A 10,658-nucleotide genomic window follows, 5' to 3' on the forward strand; every position below is an offset into this window, starting at 1 on the left:
TAAAATTTGCTTCCAGATACTACTGATGATCTCCTAATGGCCCAATTATGGACACATTCAAACCATTTGCAATTCTCACACACTGTGACTCATCTGACATAGTGGGAGCTCTGGTAATGTAGTATCTAAGGCACTTGACTGCTAACCAGAAGGCTGATGGTTTAAACTTACCAGCCACTCCTCGGAAGGAAGGTTGGGCAATCTACTTCCATAGTGATATTGCCTTGGAAACTCAAGGGGGGGTCACTATGAGTTGGGTCCAACTCGATGGCACATAACAACAACAACAACAATATTTTTGTTGCTGTTGTTAGGAGGGACCAGTCCCTGTAGAAATATATCATATTTGGTAAAGTAGAGGTTCAGAAAAAAAGGGGAAGACCTTCAATTGTATGGATTGACACAGGTATCCAACCATGGGTTCAAGCACGGCAACGATTATCAAGATGGCTCAAGTCTGAGCAGTGTTTCGCTCTGTTATACGTAAGATTCTTATGAATTGGAACCAACTCAATAGCACCTAACAACATTTTTCCCCTCACCCATCTGTTAGTTTTTCATACTTGGGTGGCTTGTGTGTTGCTATGATGCTGGAAGCTAGGCTACCATTATTTCAACTACCAGATGGATCACCCATGTTGGACAGTTTCATAGGTGTTTCTGGATTAAAATGGATTAGGAATAAAGTCCTGGATATGTACTTTAGAAAACAGTGTTGGAAAATGAGCACTATAGGTTGGAAAGCACTCAAAATAGACAGTTGCCACAACAGTGGACTCAAGTACATCAAGGACATGAACATGACACAGAATTGGACAATGTTTTGTTCTATTGGAGGTGGGTCACCATGAGTTGAAGCTGACTCCTTGGCAGGTAACAAAATATTTGCTTAAATAATATATTTATTTTTGTGAAAGTAGTAGATTTACATAAATATTGAGTAGATACACAAAACACACAGTTTCCCCTATTACTACAGTTTTTTTATTAGAATGGCATATTTTTTTCAAATTTATGAATCAATACATTATTATTAAAGTCCATAATTTATCCAAATTCTTTAGTTTTTAACTGAAGAATTTTCTTCTTTCTGTCCTAGGATCCCATCCAGGATCGTGTGTTACATTTAGTTGCCATGTCTCCCTGGATTCCTCTTGACTCTGGTGTTTTATTACATTAGTCTGTTTTTTAAACAACTTGATAGTTTTGATGAATACTAGTCAAGTATGGATTCCCTGGGTGGGAAATAACTATTGTTTTCAGCTAGTAACCAAAAGATTGGCAGTTCATACACACCCAGAGGCACCTTAGAAGAAAAACCTGGTGATATATTTTTGAAAAATCATCAGTTGAAAACTATATGAAGCACAGTTCCAATCTGACACACATAGGGTTGCATGGATTAGAATAGACTACACAACAACCGGTTTAATTTTGTCTTTCGGTCAATTATTATCATAGGATTCCCTCCTACTGCAATTTTTTCTGATGTTTTTCTTATATTTACATTGGTTGTGTGGGTTTGTGGGAGAAAGATCACAGAAGTAAAGTATCATTTTCATCACATTGTATCTGGGTACATATCATCTTGAGTTAAAATTGTTATTAATTTTGATCATCTGACATAAATCTGGTTAAGTTTCTGCATTGTAAAAGTACTCATTTTTATACCTTCTATATAAAATTTTTTGTAAGGTAGTCACTATGCACAGTCCACACTTTAGGAATGATAGGTTATTTTTTCCCCCCTTTATGGTGGAGCATCTACATAATTTATACAGAATTGTTCTTTTTTTAATTGTATGTATCCCATTGTTGTTGAGAATATACAGACAAAAGCGTATACCAGTTCATTTCTACATGTATGATTTAGTAACGTTGATTACATTCAAGTTGTTCAGTTATTCTCACCTTCCTTTTCTGAGTGGTTCCTCTCCTATTAATGTAAGCTAACTGACCTCTAAGGTTCTGATCTAATCTTTTGAATTGCTATTGTCCCTTTGCTTCCATATAGATAGTTCTTAAAAAAACATAATGCTTAAGACAGACATTATTTAATAGTTAATCTAAACTATTTATTGCATTTAAGATAATTCATGGGATATTTCTGTTTTAAAGTTATCTCAGGTCAATAGTTTCAGGCCTCATCCAATCTCTGTGGCTTCAAAAAATTTGGATTCCATGATAAATTGAAATTATTTTCTACATTTCCCTCCTTTAGATCAGTAGTCTTCTATAGAATCATTGATTAAACGTCTTGTAACAACAACTGAGCAGCAACCAGTTCTGGTCTCACAGCAAAGGAGGCAGCTGTTCATGGAAGCAATTAGCCACACATCTGTTTCCTCCCTCTATTCCCAACTCTCCTTCTTCTTCTATTACATCGGAAGAATAGAGACCAACTGTAAATTGGATGGCCACTTGCATGCTTTTAAGATCCCAGGAACTACACAATAAACTAGGAGGTAGAAGAGAAGCACTAAAAGCATTTTTAGGCACATTAACTGGCATGTCCCCTGAAACCATGGTCCTAGACTTCAAAACCAAGGAACAAAATCCCATGAGGTATTTCGTTGTATATAAGCAACCTCAGCAGTTATTCTTTCTCCTTCTTCTCCTTCTCCTTCTCCTGCTCCTTCTCCTTCCTCCTCCTCCTACTCTTCTTCTTCTTCTTTTCATTGTTATAGATCTCTGCACCACACAACTTTTGCCAGTTCAACTTTTTACAGGGGTATGGCTTATCAACACCACTGACAACAATTGGCTGTACCAGCTTATCTTTTATCTGTGCACTTATAGCATTACCATAACATTAAGCACAAACTCAATACTCCATAAACAATCCATTCTTTCCCCCTCTACTTAACCCGCGCTAACCACTAATAAACTTGGGCCTATAGTGATATTTGCCTATTCTTGTCTTTTCATATGAGTGGAGTCATACAATATCTGTCCTTCTATGATGGACTGTGTTATTCACCATAATGTCTTTAAGATCCAACCATATTTTTGCCATGTATCAAGACTTCATTTCTTTTTCTGGTTGAATAGTATTTCTCTGTTTTCATATAACACATTTTTTTTATGGAAATGTAGATTGTTTCTACCTCTTGACTATTATGTATACTGCTAGAATGATTGATCTTTGGTGCATAAGTCTCAGTTTGAGTTTCTGCTTTCAAGTCTTTTGCATATATGCCATGAAGTGGAATTGCTGGGTGATGTGGTAGTTCTATTTTGACTTTTTATTATTCAAGGATTTATTAAGTCATATATGCAAAAAAAAAAAAAATACTGCTGCTTCTATTAGAAAAAGAGTGAAGTAAAAACACTCTGGCATTCTGCAAATGTCAATTAAAAATGTTTTAGTAGCTGGACAGTAAAAAATTATTTTATTGTCAGCATGTAATGTCCACAGAACATTGCTATCACTGAGTTATAGAACCTCATAAACCCAAAGGAACCAGTTTAGGAAAACAAAAATAGGAAGCACTGGGTCTATGAAGATCTAGTAAGATATTAGTTGAATTATGGTGTTGCTAATCAGGCAAGACAATGATGTTAAAGAAGTTTCACTGTTTAAGGATATCTAAAATATTGGAAAAATTGTAAAGCAGCAACATATGATCTTTACACCCAGTTACTTGAAACCTAAGGAAAACATTTATTAGTGTTGAATGAAGGAATATGAAAACAAAATGCACTAGACTCATCTACAAAAAGCTAAGTTCTAAATTCTAATGCGTTATCAGAAGATTTTATTACACAAGGATAAGTATTGCTCATTAACAAAGGGTTTTAGAAGACAAGCACTCACTAAGTTAGCATCTGTGGGAATGGCCAAGAAAAGATGTGTTAAATGCCCAATTGTGGAGAGGTGACAGGTGCAAGAGAAGGGAAAATCTGGAGAAAACACTTAATAATAATACCAATCTTTAATTAACGTCTTGAAAGATTTTACCAGGATGCTTTTATTTAGGTTCATGATTGCATGTACAATGTAGTATAAATAATTACCACTTCATATTTTGTCAAAATACTGACTTTATCCTTTGATTACATCAAGTGTTCTCCATACTCCAAACTAAAAGAATACTTCATCACAGGAAGCACATAGACAATATCCCTATTCAAAATCTCAGGAAAATCTGACAAGCTTATGATTAAAAAAAAAAACAAAACTACAAAATCAAAAAGATTGCTCCAAAGGATGAAGCTGTTAAGACTCCAGTATTCGACTCGACGGCACATAACAACAACAGACAACAAAATTATATGAGTACAGTTATGTCTTGAATGTGGATTGATAAATTATTGAATGCATTAAATGGCAATGGTTCATTAAAAAGCCTGTACTGCTTTAACACATTCCTGAAAACTAGTCAGAAAGGGGCTGCATTACCTATCATAAGAAGTTAGTCTTTTTTTTTTTTTTTTTTTTTCTTAATTTTTATTGTGATTCGGGTGAAAGTTTACAGAGCAAATTCATTTTCCATACAGCAGCTCACATACACTTTGTATCATGACATTGACTGTAACTTCCCACAATGCAAGAGCTCCCTCTCACTTCCTCCCCATAGTTACCTCTTCCCTGTGACCTCCCCTCCCATGCACTCCTCCCCTTAGCTCTCTTCCTGTACATACACAGCCCTTCTATTCTCTCCATGATTAATCTCTCTAAGTAGTGTATCTACCTAATGTAAAATGTTCAGCTCATATGTCTGCCTTTTGTTTGGCTGGAAGCCATGAAAATGGGTTCAATTCCAGAAGTGAAAGTAAGCTAGGGGCTCCACCAGATTCTATCAGACCAGCTAACCTGGCCCATTTATTATTAGTAGCAGTAGTTTTTTCATAATTTTGAGATTTGTTCCACATTGTTTTCCCACTCTATCCAGGATCTCCTAAATAGATTCCCCTCTAAGTCATTGATAGTGGTAGCTGGGCACCATCTAGTTCTTCTGGTCTCACAGTCATATAGGCAAGGATCGTCCGGTGTATAAGTTGCTTGGACTAATTGTTTCTAATTCATTGTCCAACTCTCACATGCATAAGAGACTATTGAGAATACCATGGCTTGGGTTAGGTACATCTTAGTCTTTAAGGAGACATCTTTGCTCTTCATCACTTGAAAGAGGTCTTTTGCAGCAAATTTACCCAATGCAATATGTCATCTGATGTCTTGACTGCTGCTTATATTGGAGTTGATTGTAGAAACAAGTAATATGAAATCCTTGACAACTTCAATTTCTTCACCATCCACCATGAAGCTGTTTATTGGACCAGTTGTGAGGATTTTTGTTTTCTTTTTATTGAGGTTCAATCCACCTACTCCGACTGTAGTCTTTAATCTTCATCTGTAAGTGTTTCAAGTCATCTTCACTTTTGGCAAGTAAAGTTGTGTCATCTACATATCAGAGCTTGTTAATGAGTCTACCTCCAATCCTGATGCCACGTTCTTCTTCATATAATCCAGTTTCTCCATTTATTTGCTCAGCATATAGATTGAATAAGTGTGCTGAAAGGATACAACCTTGACACACTCCCTTCTTCATTTTGAACAGTGCAATATTCCCTTGTTTTGTTCAAATGACAGCCTCCTGATCTATGTACAGGTTCCTCATGAGTACAATAAAGTGTTCTGGAATTCCCATTCTTCTCAATGTTATCCACAATTTCTTATGACTCACAAAATCAAATGGTTTTGCATAGTCAGTAAAACATAAACATCTTGTTGGTATTTGTTGCTTTCAGCTAAGATCCATCTGACATCAGCATTGATATCCTTCATTCCACATCCTCTTCTGAATCTAGCCTGCATTTCTGGAAGCTCTCTGTCAATACACTGTTGCAACGATTTTTTAATTATCTTCAGTAAGGTTTTACTTGCATGTGATATCAATGATACTGTTTGATAATTTCCACATTCTGTGGGATCACCTTTCTTTGGAATGGGTACAAATATCAATTTAGTTGGCCAAGTCGCTGTCTTCTAAATATCTTTGCATAACCGAGTGACTCCCTCCAGCACAGCATCTCTTTGTTGAAACATCTCAATAGGTATTCCATCAATTCCTGGAGTCTTGTTCTTGACCAATTCCTTCAGTGCATCTTGGACGTCTTCTTTCAGTACCATTGGTTCTTGATCATATGCCACCTCCTGAAATGGATGAACATCAACCAATTATTTTTGGTACAATGACCATCTATTCTGTATTCCTTCCATCTTCTTTCATGTTTGCTGCATCATTTAATTTTTTGCCCATAGGATTTTTCAGTATTTCAACTCAAGGCTTAAATTTTTTCTTCAATATTTTTTTTTTTTTTCTAGCTTGAGAAATGCAGTGCATGTTCTTCCCTTTTGGTTTTCTGACTCCAGGTCTTTGCACACTTTATTAAAGTAATTGGCTTTGTCTTGTCGAGCTGCTCTTTGAAATCTTCTGTTCAGCTCTTTTATTTTCTCATTTCTTCCATTTGTTTTAGCCACCTTCTACTCAAAGGAAGGGAGCTCTGGTAGCACAGTGGCTAAGGCACTTGACTGCTAACCAGAAGGCTGGCAGTTCAAATCCACCAGCCACTCCTTGGAAGGAAGATGGGGCAATCTACTTCCATAGTGATACTGCCTCAGAAACCCATGGAGGGGTCACTATGAGTCGGGTCTGACTCGATGGCACATAACAACAACAACAACAAACTCAAAGGAAAGTTTCATTCCCTTTTGACAACCATCTTAGTCTTTTCTTCCTGTCCAGTCTTTTTACTGACCTCTTGCTTTCTTCATGGATTATGTTCTTAATGTCATCCTACAATTCCTCTGGTTTTCAGCCATTGGTGTTCCATGTATCCAAACTATTCTTTAAATGGTCTCTAAACAAAGAAAGGATATTATCAAGTTGCCTTTTGGCTCTGTGGACGTGTTTTAATTGTCTTCAACTTCAACTTGAATGTACATATGAGCTGTTGATGGTCTGTTCCACAATCAGCTCCAGCCTTCTTTTGGCTGAAGATATTGAACTTCTCCATTGCTCTTGCAACAGAAGTAGTCAATCTAATTCTTGTATATTACATCTGGTGAAGTTCCCATGTATAGTTGTTGCTTATGTTGTTAAAAAAAGGTATCTGCAATGAATAAATCATTGGTCTTCCAAAACTCTATCATGCTATCTCCAGTGTTATTTCTATTCCCAATTCCATATTTTCCAATTACCATTAACTCTTCTTTATTTCCAACTTTTGCATTCTAGTCATCACTGATAATCAACACATCTTGATTGCATGTTTGTTCAATTTCAGACTGCAGATGTGGGTAGAAATCTTCAATTTCCTCATTTTTGGCTCTGGTGGTTAATGTATAAATTTGAATAATAGTAGTATTAAGTAGTCTTCCTTGAAGATGTATGGGTATTATCCTATCACTGACTGCATTGTACTTCAGGATAGACCTTGAGTCACTCTTTTTATGATGAACTCCACACCATTCCTCTTCAATTTGTCATGCCCAGCATAGTAGATCACATGGTTATCTGATTCAAAATGGCCAGAACTGGTCATTTTCATTTCACTAATGCCTAGGATATTGATCTTTATGTGTTCCATTTCATTTTTGACAACTTCCAATTTTCCTAGATTCATACTTTGTACATTCCATGTTCCAATTATTAATGGATGCTTGCATGTCTTTCTACTCATTTTGAGACATGTCACATCAGCTAGTAGAGGTCCTAAAAGATTTACTCTATCCATACTGTTAAGGTCATCTCTACTTTGAGGAGTCAGCTCTTCCCCAGTCAAATTTTGAGTGCCTTCTGAACTGATGGACTCATCTCTGGATCTATATTGGACAATGTTTCATGGCTATTCATTAAGTTTTCCAGTAATATATCAGACAGTGTTTCACTGCTATTCATAAGGTTTTCATTGCCCAATTGTTTGAGAAGTGGATGGGCTCTTCCTTCTTCTGAGTCTGTCCTAGCCCAGAAGCTCTGCTGAAACTTGTCCACCATGTGTAACCCTGCTGGCATATTGCAACACGGTGGCATAGCCTCCAGACTCACAGCAAAATGTAAGGCACCATAGGACAACAACAAACTGACAGTCAAGTTTGCATCCCTTAGTTGCTCCTAAGCCCTCTGCACCTGCCTATCATGGGCAAAAGCCACTCCCAAGCAAAAAGCAGCCTCCAAGCCGCAGGCGACCCTTCCTCAGGCCCTGGCCTTAATAAAGAGCCACCTCTGAGTGAAAAGCAGCTCCAGCCCTGAGCTCACTTATCTCGGGCCCAGGCCTTAAAATAGAGCTACCCCCAAAGGAAAAGCAACCTCCAAGCCCCAGGCTTGTTGTTGTTGTTGTTATGTGCCGTCGAGTCGGCCCCGACTCATAGCGACCCCTCCTTGGGTTTCCGAGGCAGTATCAGTACGGGAGTAGGATTGCCCAACCTTCCTTCCGAGGAGTGGCTGGTGGGTTTGAACTGCCAGCCATCTGGTTAGCAGGCAAGTGTCTTAGCCACTATGCTACCAGAGCTCCTTACAAAACATAAAAACACATTTGTAGAAACAATGTCTGCCAAACCAATACATGGTCATGGTCAAACTCCCTTCTGCATAGACATACCTAATTGTTCAGCCTGTGCATCCATCTATCCACCCTTAGATCAATGTTTGTCATCTCTGACAATACAGCACTGGGTGTACAAAAGGGTTCCTCTTTGCTGTCTGTACCTCCCATGACCTCTCCATGTCTTCCTCTACCTCAATGAGACCATGTTAATCACTCATATCTGGTACATTGCCCTTCTCTTCACCCAAATCAATACTTGTCTCCCCTCCCTTTCCACCCTTGGTAAACAACAAAGAAAATGTCCTTCCATATATAAACATTTACCTAATTTTTTACAATGGACTAATACAATATTTGTCCTTCTGTGTTTGACTTATTTCACTCAGCATAATGTCCTCAAGTACATCCATATTTTGTGGTGTTTTGCATATTCTACATAATTCTTCAGGGTAGCATAGTACTCCATTGTGTGTATGTACTATAGTTTGGTTATCTGGGCACTTAGGTTGATGTGATGAAGATGAGTGTGCATATACCTATTCTTGTCCTGGCTCTCACTTCTTTAGGATATATACCTAGTAATGGAATTGCTAGGTGATATAGTATTTCTAATTCCAACTTTTGAAGGAATCACCATACTGCTTTCCACAATGGTTATATCATTCGACAGTCCCACCAACAGTGTATGAGAGTCCCATTGTCTCCATCTCCTTACCAGCATTTATTATTTTCTGTCTTGTTGAACTTTGCTACTAGTATTGGGACAAGATGGTATCTCATTGTTGTTTTTATTTGCATCTTTCTAATGGATTATGTGGGAGCTCTGGTAGCCTAGTGGCTAAGGCACTTGACTGCTAACCAGAAGGCTGGTGGTTCAAATCCACCAGCCACTCCTCGGAAGGAAGGTTGGGCAATCCTACTTCCATAGTGATACTGCCTCGGAAACCCAAGGAGGGGTCGCTATGAGTCAGGTCTGACTCGAAGGCACATAACAACAACAACAACAACAAAAATGGCTTATGATTGTGAACATTTCTTCATGTGTCTGTTGGCAGCCTGAATATCCTCTTTAGTTAAGTGTCTATTCATGTCTTCTGTACATTTTTTAATTGGATTATTTGTTGTTTTGTTGTTGAAGTGTTTGAATTTTCTATAATTTTTAAAGATAAATCCCTTATTAGATATGTCATTGCCAAATATTTTTTTACTGATCTGTGGATTCTCTTTTGACTCTTTTGGAGAAGTTTATGGAAGTACATAAAAATTTAATTTTTAGAACATCACATTCATCTAGTTTATCTTCTGCTGTTTCTGCATTTTGGGTTTGGTAGTCTATTTATGCCATATAGTCAGGCCCTTAAATTTGCCCCTAGTTTTTCCTTGAGGAACTTAATACTTTAAGGCTTCACATTTAAGTCTTTGATCCATCTGGAGTTACTTTTTTCTGTATGGTGTGAGGTACAGATCTTGTTTCATTTTTCTGCAAATTGATATTGAGTTTCACCCTCACCATTTATTAAACAATCTCTTCCCCAATTAATGTATTTCAGCCTTTTGTCAAATCAGCTGACTATAGGTTGATGGAACTATTTCTGGATTTTGAATTCTATTCCACTGATCTATGTGTCTGCCATTGTACCAATACCAGACAATTTTGACTGCTGTGGCTGTATAGTAGGTTTTGAGATCCAGGAGTGTGACACTTCCTACTTTATTCTTCTTGTTCAATAGTGCTTGCTTATCTGAGGTCTCTTTTCTTTCCATATAAAGTTAGTGATTGTTTTTTGCATATCCTTAAAGAACTTTGATAACATCTGGATTGGGATTTCATGAAATGTATAGATTTCTTTGGGTAGAATTGACATTTTCACAATGTTCAATCAAACATACCATGAGCATGGTATGTTCTTCCATTCATGTAGATCTCTTACGGTTTCTTGAAGTAGTTGTTTTTTGTTTTGTTTTGTTTTGTTTTGTTTTGTTTTTTTCTTTTCTTTTTTTGTACAGGTGTGTTTGTCCCTGGTAAGATTTATTCCCAAATATTTTATTTTGTGGTAGCTATTGAAAATAGTATTGATTTCATGATTTCATTTTCAGTAATCTCTTTG

The sequence above is a fragment of the Orycteropus afer genome, unplaced genomic scaffold (assembly GCF_000298275.1).
Source record: "Orycteropus afer afer isolate SDZICR_OR568_19922 unplaced genomic scaffold, OryAfe1.0 scaffold00077, whole genome shotgun sequence".
NCBI classification, from domain to species: domain Eukaryota; kingdom Metazoa; phylum Chordata; class Mammalia; order Tubulidentata; family Orycteropodidae; genus Orycteropus; species Orycteropus afer.